The sequence below is a fragment of the Anomaloglossus baeobatrachus genome, chromosome 5 (assembly GCF_048569485.1).
Source record: "Anomaloglossus baeobatrachus isolate aAnoBae1 chromosome 5, aAnoBae1.hap1, whole genome shotgun sequence".
In the NCBI taxonomy this organism is placed as follows: Eukaryota; Metazoa; Chordata; class Amphibia; order Anura; family Aromobatidae; genus Anomaloglossus; species Anomaloglossus baeobatrachus.
Genome location: NC_134357.1, coordinates 454,734,360 through 454,756,074, shown reverse-complemented (window position 1 = coordinate 454,756,074; position 21,715 = coordinate 454,734,360). Strand labels below are relative to the sequence as shown.

Here is a 21,715-nt window from a genome sequence, read left to right as displayed (position 1 = left end):
TGGAATTAGTAGCGCTATATAAATGAATAACTATTATTATTATTATTATAGTCTGAATGTAGGGCATGGCTGCGGGGAATTAGGGTGCTGCGGTGGAGCAGGTCATCAACGGCATGAGCAGGCTGTAGCAGCGCCTGCTTTGACCACGTGGGCCTGCTCATTTCATATGCCTGCATCCTCCCACCCATCATCTCTCAGCGCTGAAGCCGGCGCTGACAGGTGGGCGGGATGATGGGCGGGGATGTGCGCATAATTAATAGCTGGCCCGCATGATCATCCCTGGCAACTACAGCCTGGAGTGATCATGTGTGGCTATATTCACTGCCCCCAGCACATAATCAGCGCGGGGGGCAGTGAATAAGTATAATCACCGTTCCCTGCAGCATCGCGATGTCCTCCTGTCTGCCGCCCTCTGATGTGTGTGGAGAGCGGTGTGCATGGCTCCACACAGGTCAGCGGCGCTGCTGCTGGCACAGACAGGAAGACGAGCGATTCCGCGTGGAGTGAGGAAAGGTGAGTATAAACGTTTATTTTTTTGTGTGCCATAGGATTCGGGCCATATATCAGGATGGGGGTATTTATCAGGATGGGGGCTATACCAGGATGGGGGACATATATACAAGGATGGGGATCATATACAAGGCAGGAGGATTATTACCAGGATTGGGTACCTTAGTAGAGAATTTGGGGACACTACCCCCATAACAGTGTCAGCAGTAGATCCTCGCCCCATAAGTGTGTCATGACCACATTTTTTCCTTAAAATTTTATTTTCCTATTTCCCTCCTCTAAAACCAGGCTGCGTCTTCTGGTCTGGTGCGTCTTATAGTCCAAAAAATACGCTACGCAGGTAAATTGTGCGTGCTGCAATTTTTATTTTTTACTTTGACCACTTGATCCGAAGTAAAGATTGGACATGTGCACTGATGCATTAAATAACACAGGTCCGAGTGTGACCCCCCTTTTTGTTTTATTGCACTTAGGCCCCCTTCACACGTCAGTGATTCTGGTACGTATGTATGTGCTTTTTCTTTGTCGCTCTATTGGGAGACCCAGACAATTGGGTGTATAGCTTCTGCCTCCGGAGGCCGCACAAAGTATTACACTCAAAAGTGTTAAGCCCCTCCCCTTCTGCCTATACACCCCCCGTGCTCCCACGGGCTCCTCAGTTTTTTGCTTTGTGCGAAGGAGGTCAGACACGCACAGCACAGCTCCACAGATTAGTCAGCAGCAGCTGCTGACTATGTCGGTTGGAAGAAAAGTGGGCCCATATAGGGCCCCCAGCATGCTCCCTTCTCACCCCACTCTTGTCGGCGGTGTTGTTAAGGTTGAGGTATCCATTGCGGGTACAGAGGCTGGAGCCCACATGCTGCTTTCCTTCCCCATCCCCCTCAGGGCTCTGGGTGAAGTGGGATCCTATCGGTCTCCAGGCACTGAGACCGTGCTTCATCCACAACTCCTGTGGAGCCTGCTGGATAGGAGCCGGGTACCGTTCAGGGACATGGCCCTGCTACGTGAAGGTACTCTGTATCCCTGTGGGGACCGCGCACGGCAACACCTCAGCTTTGCTGGGTGTGCTAGTGCACCGGGGACCGCGGCGCTGACCGGGTTAAACTGTGCCATTACACACTCAGCGTCGCTGAGTGTGTTTATATGTAGGGGCTACCGCGCTAACCGCCGCTGCCATGGGAAACTGCGGCGCGGCTGGGACTTGTAGTTCGCCGGGGACTTCGGCGTCGGCCGCGCTTTTACGGCGGCCACGCTTATACTCGAGTCCCCGGCTTGCTTGCGGCCTAGTTTCCCTTTCTCCCGCCCTCAGCCCTGACAGGCAGGGGAAGGGCGGGACGCTGCACGGAACGAGCAGCACTGAGGGCTGGAGTATGATTTCCATACTCCACCCCCCTCACTGTGCACAGTGTGAGCACCTGGGCCACGACCACGGCTCCCTCCTCTCGTCAGGACGCCGCAGCCATTTCCTGTCAGCTCCTACGACGCTGCAGAGAGGGACAAACCCTGGGAGACCCAGACACGGTCTCTGGTGGCCTCATAACCGCTTTAGGCGGATGGTAAGCAGCACCTGTGGTGCTAGCCCCATGGTGCTGTAGTGTATTGATACATTATTTGTTTATAGTATATATTTTACACTGTATGAGCACAGTTCATTCTGGCTATATACCCTATTGTGTTACTCAGGGCGCCCACAAAAGGCAGGGGTGCCAAAACACAGGCTTATTATGCTGCCTGCGTCGCTTGTACGACCCAGCTGCCGGCAGGTTCCATTGACCCTCATTGTGTGCATTGTTCGGCCCCTGTGACACTTCTTCAGCCAGGGCCCCTGCTAAGAGGGGCCCAGGGGGAGCCACCTGTTGACACTGTCCTAGTGACGGGGACGGAGTTTGCAAAACTCTCTGAGACTATGGCTAAGATACTAGAAGCCTTGCAGTCCAGGCCGGTATCTCAGCAAAGGGACTCTGTTGAATCATTGTTCCCTGGCCCCCCTCAGTTGGACCAACAATGTCCTCCCGGGGTATCTCATACATCCCAGGCTGAGGGTTCTGACTTAGACCCCAGCCCCCGACCGACTAAGTGGGCTCGCTTAGAATTTCCCTCGACATCATATTGTTCAGGGTCTCAGCGGGGGGAATCTCTGGTTGATGATGCGGAGACAGCTGATCAGGATTCTGATCCTGAGGGCGCTCTCAATCTTAATACTCCAGACGGGGACGCCATAGTGAACGTTCTTATTGCGTCCATCGATCAAATGCTGGATATTTCTCCCTCAGCTCCTCCGGCGGAGGAGTCAGCTTCTCATACACCGAGTATGTTTCTAGACCACTCTGATTTCAGAGAGGCACTCCAGAATCATCATGCTTGTCCAGATAAGCGTTTTTCTAAGCGCCTTAAGGATACACGTTATCCTTTTTCCCCTGACGTGGTTAAAGGTTGGACTCAGTGTCCCATAGTGGATCCTCCAATCTCCAGACTGGCGGCTAGATCCATACTTGCAGTGGAAGAGGGGGCCTCGCTCAAAGATGCCACTGACAGGCAGATGGAGCTCTGGTTGAAATCCATCTATGAAGCTATCGGAGCTTCTTTTGCCCCAGCATTCGCAGCCGTATGGGCGCTACAAGATATCTCAGCAGGTCAAGCGCAAATTGAAGCAGCCACATGCACGGCCGCGCCACAAGTGGCATCCATTACCACACAGACCTCGGCAATTGCGTCTTACGCTATTATTGCTGTCCTGGACTCTGCGAGCCGTACGGCGGTCGCAGCCGCCAATTCGGTGGTACTCCGCAGGGCCTTGTGGCTACGGGAATGGAAGGCAGATTCTGCTTCCAAAAAAGCGCTTAACCAGTTTGCCAATTTCTGGCAACAGGCTGTTTGGCGAGCGTCTGGATGAAATCATCAAACAATCCAAGGGAAAGGATACATCCTTACCCCAGCCCAAACAGAACATACCCCAACAGAGGAGAGGGCAGTCGAGGTTTCGGTCCTTTCAGGGCGCGGGCAGGTCCCAATTCTCCTCGTCCAAAAGGTCTCAGAAAGAACAAAGGAACTCTGATGCATGGCGGTCTAAGTCACGTCCTTAAAAGGCCACCGGAGGCGCCGCTAACAAAGCGGCTTCCTCATGACTTTCGACCTCCTCTAGTAGCATCCTCGGTCGGTGGCAGGCTCTCCCGCTTTTGCGACACCTGGCTGCCACAAATAAAAGACCGCTGGGTGAGAGACATTCTGTCTCACGGTTACAAGATAGAGTTCACCTCTCGTCCCCCGACTCGATTCTTCAGGTCATCCCCGCCTCCCTAGCGAGCCGAGGCTCTTCTGCAGGCGCTGCGCACTCTGAAGGCAGAAGGAGTGGTGATCCTGGTTCCTCTTCAGTAACTGAGCCACGGTTTTTACTCCAACTTGTTTGTGGTCCCAAAGGAGGACGGGTCTTTCCGCCCGGTCCTGGACCTGAAACTGCTCAACAAACATGTAAAAACCAGACGGTTCAGGATGGAATCCCTCCGCTCCGTCATCGCCTCAATGTCCCAAGGAGATTTCCTTGCATCGATCGATGTCAAAGATGCTTATCTCCACGTACCGATTGCTCTAGAGCACCAGCGCTTCTTGCGCTTCGCCATAGGAAACGAACACCTGCAATTCGTGGCACTGCCGTTCAGCCTGGCAACAGCCCCACGGGTTTTTACCAAGGTTATGGCTACTGTAGTAGCGCTCCTACACTCGCAGGGTCACTCGGTGATCCAGTACTTGGATGCTGATCAAGGCACCCTCTCAATAGGCATGCCAACGCAGCCTCGACGCTTCCCTGGAGACTCTCCAGGGTTTCGGGTGGATCATCAATTTTCCAAAGTCAAATCTGACACCGGCCCACTCGCTGACATATCTTGGCATGGAGTTTCATACCCTCTCAGCGATAGTGAAGCTTCCGCTGTTCAAGCAGTAGTCACTACAGAAAGGGGTACAATCTCTCCTTCAAGGCCAGTCACACCCCTTGAGGCGCCTCATGCACTTCCTGGGGAAGATGGTGGCAGCAATGGAGGCAGTCCCCTTCGCGCAGTTTCACCTGCGTCCCCTTCGATGGGACATCCTACGCAAATGGGACAGGAAGACGACGTCCCTCGACAGGACCGTCTCCCTCTCTCAGGCGACCAGAGCTTCCCTTCGGTGGTGGCTTCTTCCCACTTCATTATCGAAGGGGAAATCCTTCCTTCCCCCATCCTGGGAAGTAGTCACGACGGACGCGAGTCTGTCAGGGTGGGGAGCGGTTTTTCTCCACCACAGGGCTCAGGGTACGTGGACCCAGCAAGAGTCCTCGCTTCAGATCAATGTTCTGGAAATACGGGCAGTGTATCTTGCCCAGAAAGCGTTCCAGCAGTGGCTGGAGGGCAAGCAGATCCGAATTCAGTCGGACAATTCCACAGCGGTGGCATACATCAACCACCAAGGCGGCACACGCAGCCAGCAAGCCTTCCAGGAAGTCCGGCGGATTTTGATGTGGGTGGAAGCCACGGCATCCACCATATCCGCAGTTCACATCCCAGGCGTGGAAAACTGGGAAGCAGATTATCTCAGTTGCCAGGGCATGGACGCAGGGGAATGGTCCCTTCACCCGGACGTGTTTCAGGAGATCTGTTGCTGCTGGGGGGTGCCGGACGTCGACCTCATGGCGTCCCGGCACAACAACAAGATACCAATGTTCATGGCACGGTCTCAAGATCCCAGAGCTCTGGCGGCAGACGCCTTAGTTCAGGATTGGTCGCAGTTTCAGCTCCCTTATGTGTTTCCTCCGCTGGCACTGTTGCCCAGAGTGTTACGCAAGATCAGGATCGACTGCCGCCGCGCCATCCTCGTCGCTCCAGACTGGCCAAGGAGGTCGTGGTACCCGGATCTGTGGCATCTCACGGTCGGCCAACCGTGGACACTACCAGACCGAACAGACTTGCTATCTCGAGGGCCGTTTTTCCATCTGAATTCTGCGGCCCTCAACCTGACTGTGTGGCCATTGAGTCCTGGACCCTAGCGTCTTCAGGGTTATCTCAAGACGTCATTGCCACTATGAGACAGGCTAGAAAATCAACGTCCGCCAAGATCTTTCACAGGACGTGAAAAATTTTTTCTGTCATGGTGCTCTGTTCAGGGTTTTTCTCCCTGGCCATTTGCATTACCTACTTTTCTGTCCTTCCTTCAATCTGGACTGGAAAAGGGTTTGTCGCTCGGCTCCCTTAAGGGACAAGTCTCAGCGCCCTCTGTGTTTTTCCAGAAGCGCCTAGCCAGACTTCCACAGGTATGCACGTTCCTGCAGGGGGTTTGTCACATCGTTCCACCTTACAAGCGGCCGTTAGAACCCTGGGATCTAAACAGGGTTCTGATGGTTCTTCAGAAACCACCATTCGAGCCCAATGAGAGATATTTCCCTCTCACGACTTTCGCAGAAAGTGGTTTTTCTTGTAGCAGTCACTTCTCTTCGGAGAGTGTCTGAGCTAGCAGCATTGTCGTGCAAAGCCCCTTTCCTGGTGTTCACCAGGACAAGGTGGTTCTACGTCCGGTTCCGGATTTTCTCCCTAAGGTGGTATCCCCCTTTCATCTCAATCAGGATATTTCCTCACCTTCTTTTTATCCTCATCCAGTTCACCAATGTGAAAAGGATTTGCACTTGTTAGATTTGGTGAGAGCACTCAGACTCTACGTTTCTCGTACGGCGCCCCTGCGCCGCTCGGATGCACTCTTTGTCCTTGTCGCTGGCCAGCGTAAAGGGTCACAGGCTTCCAAATCAACCCTGGCTCGGTGGATCAAGGAGCCAATTATCGAAGCTTACCGTTCGGCTGGGCTTCCGGTTCCCTCAGGGCTGAAGGCCCATTCTACCAGAGCCGTGGGCGCGTCCTGGGCTTTGAGGCACCAGGCTACAGCTCAGCAGGTGTGTCAGGCGGCTACCTGGTCGAGCCTGCACACTTTCACGAAGCACTATCAGGTGCATACCTATGCTTCGGCGGATGCCAGCCTAGGTAGACGAGTCCTTCAGGCGGCGGTTGCCCACCTGTAGGAAAGGGCCGTTTTACGGCTCTCTTACGAGGTATTAATTTACCCACCCAGGGACTGCTTTTGGACGTCCCAATTGTCTGGGTCTCCCAATAGAGCGACAAAGAAGAAGGGAATTTTGTTTACTTACCGTAAATTCCTTTTCTTCTAGCTCTAATTGGGAGACCCAGCACCCGCCCTGTTTTTTTGTGTACACATGTTGTTCATGTTGAATGGTTTCAGTTCTCCGATATTCCTTCGGATTGAAGTTACTTTAAACCAGTTTATAATTTTTTTTTTCCTCCTTCTTGCTTTTGCACCAAAACTGAGGAGCCCGTGGGAGCACGGGGGGTGTATAGGCAGAAGGGGAGGGGCTTAACACTTTTGAGTGTAATACTTTGTGCGGCCTCCGGAGGCAGAAGCTATACACCCAATTGTCTGGGTCTCCCAATTAGAGCTAGAAGAAAAGGAATTTACGGTAAGTAAACAAAATTCCCTTCTTTTTTATACGTACCAGGATCACTGACATACGCAGACACATTTTAATTAATGGGTCTGCTCACACATCAGTGATTTTTCACTGAACGTGTCTATGTGCAGCGTACACGCGTGTCTGTGATTCTACACGGAGACAAGTCCGTTTTTTTTCTGGCATCACTGATGACCCACGGACCACACTCGGGTGTGATCCGTGTGTGATCCGTGAAACACGTACCAGAAAAACACTGACATATAAAATAATAAACATTTTAAACTCACCTTTCCAGTGACGCGCTGTGCAGCCTCCGCTCTCTGCAGCTCTTGCCCGGCTCATGAATATTCATGAAAGCAGGAGCAGCCGACCCGGAAGTAGCTGCAGAGAGCGGTGGGCGGACGCTGCGGAGCCGAGGAGTTCAGCACCATGGACAGCAGGAGCGAAATCAGGTGAGTAATGTCCATATGCAATCACGGATTGCACATGGACAACCCACGTGTGCCGTGAATCACGAAACACGGAGGGACGTGTGCGTGTTTTACACGTCAGTGAAGAACGTCGGTGTTTTTCACTGACGTGTGAAGGGGGCCTTAGACCGAATATACGGTCATCTGAACGAGCCCTCACAGATTTTAGCAGTGCTCATGTCCACAACACTAGAGCTGTTCAGAAACACGTCTATTATCTAGAGTGGAACTAATAGGACATTTTTGTTGCATTTGTGACTGTCCAGTAATAGATTAGATTTCACTTCTTTTGTGAATTAGGCTGGAAACACACCTATGCGTGTAAAATCGGTCCGAGTTGCCTGAAAAAAACTCGGCCGATTTTAGTTTACGTTAGGTCAGTGTGCAATGCAAGTGCAATGCTTTTTTTTTAATTGTTTCCAGGGTAGTAGAGCGTGTGTAATGCGTGTGTGATCCGTGTGTCATCTTTTTTTCTCAGCAGCTGTCATCTGCCATGCAGCTCTGCTACATGGCCGTTGACAGCAGCCACAGACAGAGCCATGTAGCAGAGCTGAATGGCCGCTGACAGCAGACACAGACAGATCCGCACGATCATAATGAAGTCGGATGAACTTCACCCGACTTCATTGTCATCCCGCAGCTCTCTCTGTGTGGCATGGCCTGATTTTCGGTCACCGGTGAAGGTCTCACCGGTGACCGGAAATCCCCTGAGTGACCGCAGTGAGCCGCGCGATCAGCGGTGCCGTCACTGAGGTTACCCGCGGCCACAGCTGAAGTCCTCCTGCTGAGATCTGTGGCCGCAGGTAACCTGAGTGATGTCATCGCTGATAGCGCGACTCACTTCAGTCGCTGTGGGGAGCTCACAGAGAGCGGTCGTGGTCTGTGACCGCTCTCTGTCAGCTTCCGATGTAGCAGAACTGACAGCGTCAAGGGACCTCTGTGGATTACGTCGGACCTGGAGGGGTATTTCGGGGTTTAATAAAGTGGTGAAAGAGGTTGGTTTTTTTTGTCATTTATTTCAAATAAAGGATTTTTGGGTGTATGTCTTTATTTTCTTTAACTTACAGGTTAATCATGGAAGGTATCTCGGGGAGACGCCTGCCATGATTAATCTAGGACTTAGTGGAAGCTATGGCCTTCTGCCATTAACTCTTTATTACCTCGATTGCCACCGCACCAGGGCAATTCAGGATGGCCGGGTACAGTCCCGGGACAGTCGCATCTCATGGATGCGGCTATTCCGGGCGGCTGCTGGCTGATATTGTTAGGGTGGGGGGCTCCCCATAACGTGGGGCTCCCCATCCTGAGAATACCAGCCTGCAGCCGTGTGGCTTTACCCTGGCTGGTATTTAAATTGGGGGGAACCGCACGCCGTTTTTTTTTAATTATTTATTTTTTTAACTGCATGATATAGACCCATCCACCGGCAGTTGTGATTGGTTGCAGTGAGACAGCTGTCACTCAGCGGTGGGGGCGTGTCTGACTGCATCCAATCATAGGCGCCAGTGGGCGGGGAAAGCCGGGAATACGAGATTGAATAATGAGCGGCCGGCTTTTTCAAAAGAGGAGAAGCCTCCGGAGCAGTGTGAACGCCGCGTCGGTGATCGGGGATCGGTGAGTATCAGAGAGGGGGGAAGAAGGATAGACCGACATGGACAGAGAGAGAGACTGACAGAGAGAGAGACCGACCAACAGAGAGAGAATAGAGACCGAGAGGGAGAGACCGACTGACATTAATCACATGTTTCTCAAAACACTGGAAATGAGTGAGGTCTCACAATGTCGGTCAATCTCTATGATTGACCGACATTGTGAGACCTCATTCATTTCCAATGTTTTGAGAAACATGCGATTAATGTATTTAGAAAAACGAATGTCACTAGGATGGTGTGAGTGCTGGTCCGTGTGACATGCATTTTTTTCACGCGCCCATAGAGTTGCATTGGAGAGACTCGCGCGAGAAACTCTCCAAAATGCAGCACGCTGCGATTTTTTTTCTCAGTCCGATTTGGAGTGAGAAAAAAATAGCAGATGGGAGCTGCCTCATTGTTTAACATGTGTCCGAGTGCAATGCGAGAATTTCTCGCATTGCACTACTGCGAGAAACTCGCAAGTGAGAAGCCGGCCTTAACGATGCATTTGCAGTAAAATTCTCAGCACTTTTTGGCTTTCCTATTGGGGTAAGGTCTGACAGAGTGACCAGGCAGAGGCCGTGAAGTATTCACAAACTGCAGAGCCAACTTACCGTATCTTTACGTTTTGTCGATTGTTTAATAAGCAATCACTTGAATTTGAAGGAAACTTGTTGCTTCCCCTTAAAAGCTAATGTGTTTTACATGCAGAATCCCCCTTCCGCTGTGCATTATAATAGAATTTGGAGTCCTGAAATTCATACAGACCATAATTTTACGCACCTGTTCAGTCCACTGCACAATCCACATGCCTTGCATGTAGATTTTAAAAGCATTTTTTTTCTTGGCAATGTAGCGACATTAGTGATGGTGAAATCCACAGCATATCTGCTTCTGTTCCGTACAGTGGATTAGAGAGGGATGTAATATTATGGCCAGTGTGAATCCACCCAGCTGGTTCAGGCCATCAGCCGCAGAAAAGGTTAATCAGAACAAATATCTCTTTCAACGTCCAGACGCTTTTATTTATTGGAGATGAAAGGGTGCGGCCAGGATCCCGAAGCTTCTTTTTTGAAAATAGTACAGATTCTATAGGAATGCATTGTACGCTCTTCGCTTTCCTGTTGATTTGTCAATGGAAAAGAATACAAACAAGGACTCTTTTGTTCCAACTAAAATCTTCCTAATGATCCTCTCTGTAAATAGTGGCTGAGCCCCAACAAGTGTTTTATTGACATCGCTTGTGAGAAGGGTAGACATGGCAGACAGACAGGGAAAGTGTAGGATTGCTAGAAACACAAGGACGCACTTAGAAACAAAACCTTGACAGATGATTGTTAAAAATGGAGACATTTAGGATCTGTGCAGTGCGGAAAAGAAAGCACCCTCTTGCAGACTGGACAAATGTAAACACTGCGTTTGTAAAAAATAAATGCATCAAACGCATGCATTTTGGATGTATTTTGCATGCGTTTTGGATGCATTTTTGACAGTGCGTTCCCCCGGCAATTCGGCTCTGTTACATACCCACTGACAGCAGACACAGACAGTTGCGCGATGAGAATTAACTCGGATGAACTTCACTCGACTCCATAGTCATCCCCCCGGCTCTGTCTGTGTGTCGCGCCCTGATTAGCGGTCACCCGTGAAGGATTCACCAGTGACCGCTAATCACCTGAGTGACTGAAGTGATCAGCGGTGCCGTCACTCAGGTTACCTGCGGCCACAGCTGCAGTCCTCCACCTGAGAGTGGAAGATGCGGGTAACTTGAGTGACGGCACCGCTGATCACTTCAGTCACTCGGGCGACTTGCTGTCACAGTTTGAGGATCCAGCGGTGACCGCAGGTAACATGAGTGACCTCATCGCTGATCGTGCGGCTCACTTCAGTTGCATCTATTGGATGCGTCAATTCCGGACGGCTGCTGGCTGATATTGTTAGGCTTGGGGGCTCCCCGTAACATGGAGCTCCCCATCCTGAGAATATCAGCATTCAGCCGTGTGGCTTTACCCTGGCTGGTATCAAAATTGGGGGGGACCACACGTCGTGTTTTTTTTTTTTTAATTATTTTTTTTATTATTTATTTTACTGCACGATATAGACCCGCCCACCGGCGGCTGTGATTGGTTACAGCGTGACAGCTGTCATTCAGCGTGGGGGCGTGTCTGACTGCAACCAATCACAGGCGCCGGTGGGCGGGGAAATCAGGGAATACGAGATGGAATAATGAGTGGCCGGCATATTCAAAAGAGGAAAACCCACCGTAGCTTTTGTGACAGCTGTGCAGCGCCGCGCTGGTGATTGGTGAGTATGAGAGAGGGGGAGAGACCGACCAATGGACAGACAGAGAGAGAGAGAGAGAGACCGACCGACAGAGAGAGACAGAGCGACCAACTGTCAGAGAAAGAGACCGACCGACAGACACAGGGAGATTGACCGACATCCACAGAGCGAGACTGAAAAGACCTGCGTTTTGCTTATCAAAGAAGCATGCGGAACGCAACAAAAATGAAGTCCATGTGCATTTTGGTTGCGTTTTCACCCACATCATTGATTTCAATGGGTGGAGAACGCAGCTACAACGCACAAAAGAAGTGACATGCTGCTTTTTTTTCTGCACCGATTTTTGGCATCCAAAACGCTGCGTTTAAAAATGCAGCGTGCGCATTGACTTTTCAGACTTTTCATAGACTTTGCTGGAGAAGCAGAACGCATGCAATTTGGCACTGAAACGCTGCAGTTCAAAACGCAGCGTTAACGCTGGAAAAAAACGCAACGTGTACACATAACCTTAAGCCATGTGCGCACGCTGCGTTTTTTGCGCGTTTTTTTAGTGCAATTTTGTTCCCAAAACTGCATGCATTTCCTTCCCCATCAAAGTCTGAGTTTTCATTTTTGCTGTGCGCACGTTGCAGCTTTTTTTTTTTTTTTTGGCTGCGTCTTTGTGGTGGCCACAAAGATGCAGCATGTCAATTCTTTCTGCGTTTTTACTAGCATTTTTCAGCCCTTCCAGTCAATAGATTTGACTTAAAAAATACATTAGGCAAAAACGCTGTAAAAAAACGCAGCAAAATAATACATGCCGAGGGAGCATTTTTTGGAACCAAAAACATGCATCTTTGCGGTCGCCACAAAGGTGCGGTGTGCGCACGTAGCCTAATATTGGGGAAAGCTATAAAAAAAACAAAACCCTTAATTCTACCAACAGATGTATACTTCAGCCAGTAAATGCAAGGCTGTGTGCGCACGTTGCGTTTTTTCATGCGTTTCCGCAGCGTTTTGAACTGCAGCGTTTTAATGCAAAAATTCATGTGTTTTGATTTCCAAGGAAAGTCTATGGGACATTGGAATATTTTGTGCACACTATGCGTCCAAAAATGCTGCGTTTTTTGTGTCAAAAATTTGACAAAATCTCTGCGTTTGAAGAAGCAACATGTCAATTGTTTTGAGCGTTTTGGCAGCGCTTTGCTAACATTGAAGTCAATGAGAATTATCAAAATGCATCCTAACTTAAATTTCTAGCGTTTTTCATGCTTTTTGATGCTAAACGCATCCTATTTTTGTCAAAATCAAAGCATGCGTTTTTGGCATTATAATGAGGTCAAGCGGTTTCCTTTTGCCCTCACATCCAGCCCGACTTAAAAAAGAAAAAAGAGTCAAACAATAATTTAACTTTATTTTGAACATAATTATTACATCTCAATAATCATTTTCAGAAAATTATCATTACAGTGTATGATTTAAAGCTTTTTGTATATTTTTTTTTCATTTTTTTCCTACTGTTTGAATGTTCAAACTTTATTTAGTTGTGTCTTTGTAATGAAAACGCATCTCATTTTAACCACTGAAAATGCATGTAAAATGCTAGAAAAACGCATGCGTATTTCCTGCGTATATGTGGTCAAAACCAAATTTGACAATGACAAATTCTGCCAGAGGATGCGTTCATTTCTGCAAGGTACTGAACGCAACGTGCGCACATGGCCTAAATGTGTGATATGCCAAACACACATTAGAGACTCTTTATAGTGTACCTGCATTATTAAACCCTTAGCTCAAATGCATGTTACTGTATGTCTGCAATGGAGTCCACAAGCATGGATGGTGCTTGGAGATGCCAGCATGTGTTAGTAAGGCTGGAAACACATCTATGCGAGTAAAATCGGTCCGAGTTGGCTGAAAAAAACTCGGCTGATTTTAGTTCACGTTAGGTCCGAGTACAACGCAAGTGCGATGCTTTTTCTGAATAAATTAATGATTTTACTAGCGTGTGTAATGCGTATTTTTTACTATGTCATCTGCCATTCAGCTCTGCTACATGGCCGCTGACAGCAGACACAGACAGCCATGTAGCAGAGCTGAATGGCAGATGACAGCAGACACAGACAGAGCCGCACGATCAGAATGAACTCGGGTTAACTTCACCCGACTTCATTGTCATGCTGCGGCTCTGTCTGTGCCGCGTCCTGATTAGCGGTCACCTGTGAAGGGCTCACCGGTGACCGCTAATCCCCTGAGTGACTGAAGTTAGCAGCCCTCTCTCATACTCACCGATCCCCGGCGCAGCGCTGCACGACATTCACACTGCTGCGGCGGCTTTTACTATTTTTAAAAAGCCGGCCGCTCATTAAACAATCTTGTATTCCCTGCTTTACCCGCCCACAGGCGCCTTTGATTGGTTGCAGTGAGACACGCCCCCACGCTGAGTGACAGCTGTCTCACTGCACCCAATCACAGCAGCCGGTGGGCGTGTCTATACTGTGCAGTGAAATAAATAATGAAATAATTTAAAAAACCAGCGTGCGGTCCCCCCCAATTTCAATACCAGCCAGATAAAGCCATACGGCTGAAGGCTGGTATTCTCAGGATGGGGAGCTCCACGTTATGGGGAGCCTCCCAGCCTAACACTATCAGTCAGCAGCCGCCCAGTATTGCCGCATACATTAGATGCGACAGTTCTGGGACTGTACCCGGCTCTTCCCGATTTGCCCTGGTGCGTTGGCAAATCGGGGTAATAAGGAGTTAATGGCAGCCCATAGCTGCCACTAAATCCTAGATTAATCATGTCAGGCGTCTCCCCGAGATACCTTCCATGATTAATCTGTAAGTTACAGTAAATAAACACACACACCCGAAAAATCCTTTATTAGAAATAAAAAACACTAACAAATTCCCTGGTTCACCACTTTAATAAGTGCAGCAGAGCTGGAAGCGACGCTGGACCATCCTGGATTACGCCGGACATGGAGGGCTTTTTGGGGCTTATTAAATTGTTGAACCAGGGAATTTGTTAGTGTTTTTTATTTCTAATAAAGGATTTTTTCGGGTGTGTGTGTTTATTTACTGTAATTTAAAGATTAATCATGGAAGGTATATCATAGACGCCTGACATGATTAATCTAGGATTTAGTGGCAGCTATGGGCTGCCAATAACTCCTTATTACCCCGATTTGCCAACGCACCAGGGCAAATCAGGAAGAGCCGGGTACAGTCCCAGAACTGTCGCATCTAATGTATGCGGCAATTCTGGGCGGATGCTGACTGATATTGTTAGGCTGGGGGGCTCCCCATAACGTGGAGCTCCCCATCCTGAGAATACCAGCCTTCAGCCGTATGGCTTTATCTGGCTGGTATTGAAATTGGGGGGGACCGCACGCCGTTTTTTTTAATTATTTCATTATTTATTTCACTGCACAGTATAGACACGCCCACCGGCTGCTGTGATTGGGTGCAGTGAGACAGCTGTCACTCAGCGTGGGGGCGTGTCTCACTGCAACCAATCATAGGTGCCTGTGGGCGGGTAAAGCAGGGAATACGAGATTGTTTAATGAGCGGCTGGCTTTTTCAAAATAGTAAAAGCCGCCGCAGCAGTGTGAATGCCGTGCAGCGCCGCGCCGGAGATCGGGGAACGTTGAGTATGAGAGAGGAGGGGAAAATGACCGACAGACTGTGAGAGAGGGACAGAGATAGTGACCGACCGACAGAGAGAGAACAGAGACAGAGAGGGAGAAACCGACTGACAGAGAATAGTGATTGACAGACATTGTGAGACATCACTCGTTTCCAGTGTTTTAGGAAACATGCGAGAAATGTATTTAGAAAATCGGATGTCACTAGGATGGTGTGAGTGCCGTCCCGTGACATCCGATTATTTACACGCTCCCATAGACTTGCATTGGAGAGACTCGCAGTAGAAACTCGCAAAAAAGCAGCATGCTGCGATTTTTTTCTCAGTCCGATTTGGACTGAGAAAAAAAATCGCAGATGAGAGCTGAATCATTCACTAACATATGTCCGATTCCAATGCGAGATTTTCTTACATTGCTCTACTGCGAGAAACTCGCAAGTGAGAAGCAGCCCAAACAGCTCCACTTGCTGCTATTTTACCATTTGGTCAATCTCTGATCTGATGGGCATTTAAATCAGTAAAAAAAGCCACCAAAAACTTTGTATATAACCCAAGTCAGTATCAATAAAACGGTCAGCAGCTTGGTAAATAAATAACATATCCTTTCACATCTCCATTAACAGAAAAATAAAAATATAACGTGCCTCCGAAATTGGCAACAGAAACAAACTTTCTTTCTTGCTTTCTTTCTTTATTTTGTTTTCTGTGGGGGGAGGAAGTGCTGATAAAGATAAGTTTGGTATCAGCATAGTTGTACTGACCTGGACAACTATGTTTGTAGGTCATTTTTACTATCCATAGAACACCGGTAAAACGGCGGAATTGTTTTTGCTTTGTTTCTTTGCACCATTTCAACCCACTTGGTATTGTTTTTTTTAGTAAATTGTGTGGTAAAGTGAACGTTGCCATTCAAAGCAATAACTCAGTCCTCAAATCCTCATACAGCTATGTCAATAGAAAAAAAGTTATGGCTTTAAGAAAAAGGGAAGGAAAATAAGTGTGAAAAACATGAAATCGTACAGAAGTGAAGGGACTAATGACGTGTTTTCTGATAATAGTGTAAAGGGAACCTGTCACTCAAGTCATGCTGCACAAATCACTGACAGAATGAATAAGCCTGGATGCTTGATTGCCACCAGGTATGCGCTTTTTTTCTGAAGCATTTCAATGTTTCAGGGATATCTTAGTTTGAAAAGCTGCCCCCCCGGCTTCTCAATAACTGGCTGCAAATGATTGACAGATCCCTCCCTATGTACATGACACGCAAGGTATGGTAAAATACCAAGCAAATGGCGAAAATGGAAGAGAAGAAACCCTGTGTCTAGGGAAGGGTAAGATGACCCCTGATCAAACCTTCAGCCCTGACCATCCTAAATAGGTTCCGCACCTAAGCAAAAGAGTCCGTGGAGCCTCTGTTAGGAGTCTCGACACAGAAACTAGCCAGATATCCCTCCGGGAAGGACCTAACCTAAAGAGTGGCTCTTTTTAGGAGACCACGATAACCACCATATTAAGTGGTCTTTCCCGGAGGGATATCTGGCGAGATTCTGTGTCGAGACTCCTAACAGAGGCTCCACGGACTCTTTTGATTTGCATATTTCCCAGGGGGCAATGCACCTAGGACTTCACTGTATTGAGCGCCCTTGTTGGCTGCTGGCAGTGTTTTCTCTGTCTGGTCTCCCCCAAGATCAGTGATTGTTTTGTCTTGTAAAATATTTCAGAGAAAAGACATGCCTGGCAGCACTCGTGCAACCAGGCTCTCCTCATGCTGCCTGTGATTTGGGCAGCATGAATCGAGTGACCATTTACCTTTAAAACTGATGGCAAAAATGTGGGTTTTGTGGTTAATCATTTAGTTAGGCATTAGAGGTTTTTGCAATGTTGACGGGCGGTAGTCCAACATAGCCTGTGAACAGAGTTGTCACTCCTTTTGAAGCAAAGCTGTTGTATTTTTCTAATTTTGGATAATTAAATTAAAGGGAACCTGTCAGGCAATTCATGCTACCCAACCTCAGGCAGCATGAATCGAATCCTGGCTGCATGATTACAGCCAGGTATATTGTTCTCTGAATTGACTAGTCTGATTTTCAGCTATGGTTCCCAGCTCCAATGCACCTTCAGCAGCAGTGCAGGGAAGAGCCGTCCTGAGGCGGAGCTGGGTTAGTGTGGTTTCCAGCTATATTCCCCAACTGGATCTTCAAATTACACTTATCTGAACCACCCAAGCATTTTGGAAAAGAATATACAAAACTACAATCATGCAACCAGGTGGTGATTTATGTAGCCCACACTGGGCAGCATTAGTCTCCTGACAGGTTACCTTTAAATTGACAGAAGATGACAAGTCAAAGATTAATTACTGCAAATTTGTTCCTAAAGATGGAAATACAGTAAATTGTTGTATGTTTTTCCTTCACTGACATCTTTATAGCACCCGAACATGAGAAAATGACTTGCACCATGTTCAGTTATAAAAACATATTATTTGACATGTTTTCCACTGGGCTACATGTTTTTCATTTTATGAGTCGAGTCAATATGAGTCTGGGAGACAAGCCGAGCCTTGTAACGAGTGATAAAAACTCCGCTTCTCAGAAGAAGTTTACAAATCCTGGGAACGGCTTTCTTGTTAAAGCAGCCCTGATGTTTTAATGGCAGATCCAAGGGCCTAGCACCTCTGAGCAATGACCCGTGATGTTTCTCCAAAGCTCCAGCTTCACTTGCACCAGTGTTTAATAGACTAGTGCGCAATGAACTATGACCGCTCATCCATGCAACCTCTTCTAAGGACATATTGAAGGTTTTGTAAGCCTGCGTACGTGAGGCAATTACATTTCCTGTTCATGCTTTTCTCATGGGTTTTATTCCGCCCCCCTCGGTCTTTATTCTTTTATTCTAGCCATATGTCCACAACATTGCCTGCTACTAGTTCACTAGACAAGCTAAATACTGTACATTAACTTTGTACTTCCCTACGCATACTTGTTACCCATTGAGTCGTCATTGAGAAAATAAGGCTTTGTGGACACTGCAGTCAAGTCTTGTGTAGGAGGTATTCAGGAAAATTTCCCAAGATACATCTTCACTGCTAAAGGCTCATTCAGACGTTCGTGTTTTCAGTTTTAAGATTTAATTGATTTTCAAGCGAACGCCGAGCACTTAACGAAACAGCATATGAAATATGAAATGCCAACATTGATATATACACTTGAGTAAGAGCCTATAAGTTAGAAAAGAGAAACAGAAGGGTGGAGAAAAAAGATGTAGTAACTAGAAAGAGAGGGGGAATCACCCGTTGGGGCAGATTCGAAAATTTGTGAGAACTGAGCACGCAAATCCACCACTCTTAAGAATGAGCCCCACAAGGCAGACGTCCGTAGTTTGCGCACAAGTGTTAGCTGTGTTTTCCACTAATAGCACTGTTCACATGTCCAATTTGTATTGTTTTTTTTTTTTCCTCCGCTAAGAAAAACTGATGATACTGATGTTTACTAATGATTGGCGAGTGTTCTCGCTATTCGATCAAGTACCGAGTATAAGCTAAGGCTATGTTTCACACTTGCGTTGGGTTGAATCCGCTGAGTCTGTTGCTGCGTCGTTTTGACGCATCCATTATTTTTGTGGTGTCAACGGATGCAACGGGTCCGTTATTTCACAGGAATCCGTTAGCTGATTCCTGTGAAATAACGGACCGTTGCATCCGTTTGGTGTCCTTTAGGCGTCCGTCTAACGGAATCCGTCGGCTCTGTTTTTATTTCTTTTTTTATTTTTTTTCATTCTGGGCATGCTCAGAATAAATTAGCGGAATCCAGCAGCGGATTCCGTTGTTAAGCACTTAGCAACGGAATCCGCTACCATAGGGAACCATTATAAATTTTAACGGAACCAACGGAATCCGTTGGTTGGCGTCATTTTGACACAAGCATTTAACGTTACATTCTGCGTTGCTTCCGCTTGGCGGAAGCAACGGAGCATCGGCCAACGGAAGCAACGCAGGTACTTTTGGCACAATCCGTCATCAATGCAAGTCTATGGGAAACAACGGAATCCGTTAACGGATTCCGCTGTTTCCCAAGACAGCGGATTGCGCCAAAAAAAAACGACGCAAGTGTGAAAGTACCCTAAGTCAAAGGGAAACATTAGCACCTGAGTTTGAAAATGCTTGATCTAGTAACAAGCTGTGGCGAGCACATGCATCACTAATGTTGACCAAACTTTGATGGTAAAAACTGACAGACCAAACTCATCAGAAACACTGATGAAACTTGGATTATACAGTAGAAAATAAGGTATGCTGACACATACTACCTCCTCAGCAATCATAAAAACACTTTTTACCCCCCGCCCCCAAATTTAAACACAGGAGTTGTGGTGGGCACCAGACTCGCAGATAAACTGGATCGGCGGATCTAACCGGATTAAAAAAAATCTGGTTCTGGCCTGTCACTGATCCCGGATATCTGGCTGGACGCTGGTCCCCATGTAAGTCTGTAGGGACCAGAATCTGGCACGTAAAAATGTTGGTAGAAGGGATAGGGGAATTGGAGCAACCTCTTCATACTTACCGAGTCTCCGGTGCAGCTGTAACTGCTTCCAGACCTCTCATTCTTCTTCTGGGGCTGCACATTATTGATCATCTATATTCACTTTTCCCCCGCCCACCAGCAGTCCTGGCATCTGTGATTGGTTGCAATCAGACTCACCCGCAGCATGTGTGACAGCATCTGACTGCAACCAATCACAGACCCTGTCTGTAGGAACTGTAGATTAAAGTAAAAATAAATAACTTCTGCTTTAAAGGGTTAACTTTTATTATGCTAAAAATGAATAAAAATATTGGCATAGGGTTCCCCCATATTATGATACCCAGCGCAGATTAAGCATACGGCTGCAGCCCGCAGCCGTGCACTTATGTTGGCTGTGTATCAAAATAGGAACCACTTGCGGGTTGTTTTTTTTGTGTGTTTTAATGATTTAAATAAAATTTTTTTAAAAAAATGGCATGTGGTCCCCCCCATTTCTGATACCCACAATATAGACCCGCAGACCAGGTCTGTGATTGGTTGCAATGGGGAGATAAGGTATGCACACCAGTGACTATGTAAGGGGAATACATGAAATAGCAGAAACTGCTGTGTGAATACTGACTTGAAAAATCCAATAGCTATATGTAAGAGTGAAAATGTGAAAAATGGAACCTGCATTACTGCCATGAACATATGAATAAAGAGAAATTTAGCTACTGAATTGATCAATGCAATAGAGCCCCAACACTACGCCAAAGTATTTCTCTACGTTGGGGTCCCTAGCTTGTGTGTGTCCTCTCATGCAGTTAAAAAACTTACATAGTCACTGGTGTGCATACCTTATCTCCCCATAGTGATGTTTTTTTAGGTTTTTGCACCCAGTTCAGACTTAGAATGGTGTTCCAAACGTTATTCCTTATTGTGATTGGTTGCAGTCAGATGCTGTCACACAAGCTGAGGGCACATCTGACTGCAACCAATTACAGACGCGGTGACTGCCAGGGCAAGCAGTGAATATAGAGTAGTGATAATGAGCGGCCCTGGAAGAAAAATGAGCGACCCAGGAACAGTTACAGCCGCACCAGGGACACGGGAAGTGTGAAGTGCTTGCTTCATTCTTATTTGCTTTATTTCCAAGTTGCCGAATCTGGATCATTACCCGGAATTCCCTGAGAGCTCCAGGCCCGGGTCTGGGACTCAAGTACGTTTTGAAACCGTGCAGATCCGGACTTTTAAAGTCCGTGTCTGCCCATCACTATACAGGAGTAAAATAAAGGATCATTGAGAAATCAGTAATTCTTCTCATATTGAAGATAACTGATCCATTTTCATCAGTGTTTGTAATCCTATTTTCATCAGTGGCTTGAATGGTTATGCATAGCAACATCCAGGTGTCCTGTTCCTTGTGCTACCACGCTGTGCAACGTCCCATGCACTATTAAGGACTGTGAATATCTACATTTGGGGCACCTCCTGCAATGACTTATTGAATATATTTACATGTCTGCCATTATGATGATATTTTATGTGGCTGTGAAATTTTCAGTGTGCATAACTATTCACCCCCCCATAGTCAGTACTTTGTAGAACCTCTTTTTGCGGCAGTGACAGATGAAAGTCGCTTTGGATAAGTCTGAGCTTTCCACATCTTTCCACTGAGATTTTGCCCATTCTCCAAGCCAAAGCTGCTCCAGCTCCATCAAGATTGCTGTTCACCAGAGGAAACCATCTATCTTCAAGTATGACTACAGATTCTCAATTGGATTGAGGTCTGGTCTTTGACTGGGCCACTCCAATACACATTTCCCCTCAACCCCTTCACGACCTTGGACGTACATATCTGTCTAAGGGTGGAAACACATCTATCATAGTATCATAGTATCATAGTTTTTAAGGTTGAAGGGAGACTCTAAGTCCATCTAGTTCAACCCGTAGCCTAACATGTTGATCCAGAAGAAGGCAAAAAAAAACCCAATGTGGCAAACAAGTTCCAATGGGGAAAAAAATTCCTTCCTTCGTCCACATCCGGCAATCAGACTAGTTCCCTGGATCAATACCCTGTCATAAAATCTAATATACATAACTGGTAATATTAAATTTTTCAAGAAAGGCATCCAGGCTCTGCTTAAATGTTAGTAGTGAATCACTCATTACAACATCATGCGGCAGAGAGTTCCATAGTCTCA

General features: G+C 47.4%; 1 protein-coding gene across 4 annotated transcripts in view; it reads left to right on the top strand.

Annotated features, from left to right (window-relative positions):
* Positions 1–21,715, top strand: part of SPO11 (SPO11 initiator of meiotic double strand breaks) — a 142,928-nt gene that overhangs the window by 25,443 nt on the left and 95,770 nt on the right. The gene's annotated exons all lie outside the window — the stretch shown is intronic.